Source organism: Monopterus albus, unplaced genomic scaffold, assembly GCF_001952655.1.
Source record: "Monopterus albus unplaced genomic scaffold, M_albus_1.0 scaffold186.1, whole genome shotgun sequence".
Lineage (NCBI taxonomy): Eukaryota > Metazoa > Chordata > Actinopteri > Synbranchiformes > Synbranchidae > Monopterus > Monopterus albus.
Window position 1 is genome coordinate 1,853,266 of NW_018128066.1, and position 1,708 is coordinate 1,854,973.

Below are 1,708 nucleotides of genomic sequence, written 5' to 3' on the forward strand. Positions count from 1 at the left end.
TATGCAATGAGTAGAGGATAGGAGGGCTTCTTAAAGACAAACTAACAGGTCTGTGAGAGCCAGAATTCTTGCTGGTTGGTAGGTGATCAAATACTTATGTCATGCAGTAAAATGGAAATAAATTATTTAAAAATCTAACAATGTGATTTACTGGAATTTTTTTGTAGATTCTGTCTCTCACAGTTGAGGTGTACCTACGATGAAAATTACAGAACTGTCCATTCTCTGTAAGTGGGAAAACTTGAAAAATCAGCAGTGTATCCAAATACTTATTTGCCCCACTGTACACAACCAAAACAAGCATGGTACAACAGACAAGGTAACAATGGAGCATCCAGGTCAGTCACTGGTTGTTGGATGTAATGTGGGAGATCAGAAGAGCCATGGAGTGACTTTAGACTGTCAGTACAGCTGTCCTTCAGTGTATAATTTGTCCACAGTGATGTTTGCTCGTCTATTGTTTTGTCTGTATTGTATCCGGTTTGATAGATTGCTTGTGTAATACTAGTAGTGGATTATAAAGTCCGAAAAATAGTTAGCGTAGTGTTTCTTTATTGTCAGTGACTGTGCTTCACCATATTGAATATCCCCGTGCTGTCTCATGATCTCGTGATACTCAGTACGTCATCCTCCTACTCAGTACTGATTAAACATTTCATTGAATTTACTACAGTGCCTGCAGTTGACCTTTATCATAGCAGATATTTTGGTATGTCAAAGCAGGAAAAGTTGTGGTGTAATAGATGTCAATGAAAATAAAAATGACTGCATTCAGTTTATTTCACTGTGTTTCAGGGTTCTGGTATTGTGCATGCTCGCTCACTGTCCTACATCTCTGAGACACTATTAAACTAAATTTGTTTTATCTGTGCTTTTCCTGCTATGACAAGTCAAAATGTCTGCTGTAAAGAAGTATATTTGTGATGGTCTGTTTTGCCTGGAAACTCTATTTACATTTGAAGAGTACATGTAAATAGTGCAGGTACTTTAATAAGAGAGGCTGCAATGGGAACAATAAAAAGTTCATAAAAAATATATAAATGAATAAGAATAGCTAAAAATGGAAAGTGATGATGATCAATAATTACAAATTAATGCAATATTTGACAATTTCATAACAATACAAATGTGAACTTGATATTTTACAAACTTTCAAGAAGGCATTCTATTCATTTCAGAAAAGGGACATTAGATCTACTCATATGTCAGGTAGTTTGTTAAATGAGGCAAATTGACACCTGTCTCACAATACAATACACAAGGAAAATACTGCTTATAGCTGCAAAAATTTAACAGAAAATAAGGTGTTTTTACTTCAGGCTTCAATTTGCTCAAAGCTTATCGCTATACTTATGGACCCAACTGTACATACATATACAGTCATACTCAATGCAACATGTTTGTTACATACAGTTTGTTTGCTTGATTATCTGGGTGCCTTAAACAGTCCTACTGTTTACACACTTAAGGATGGTAGCGGTTTCTAAAATAGATCGTTTATTGGATGAATTAGTAAATTCAACATAATTCACAATGCATGACTATCTTTTTTAAGTTGCACAATTCTCACTAAATCATACTCATAAATAGAATTACTGCAGAGCTGTGACAGGTTAAACTTGATTAAAATCAAGCTTTTGAGCCATCCACTTTATTTTGGTGAGGGCTGACATGGAGGTGTACAAGTTGTTTTACACTAACCCCTCTC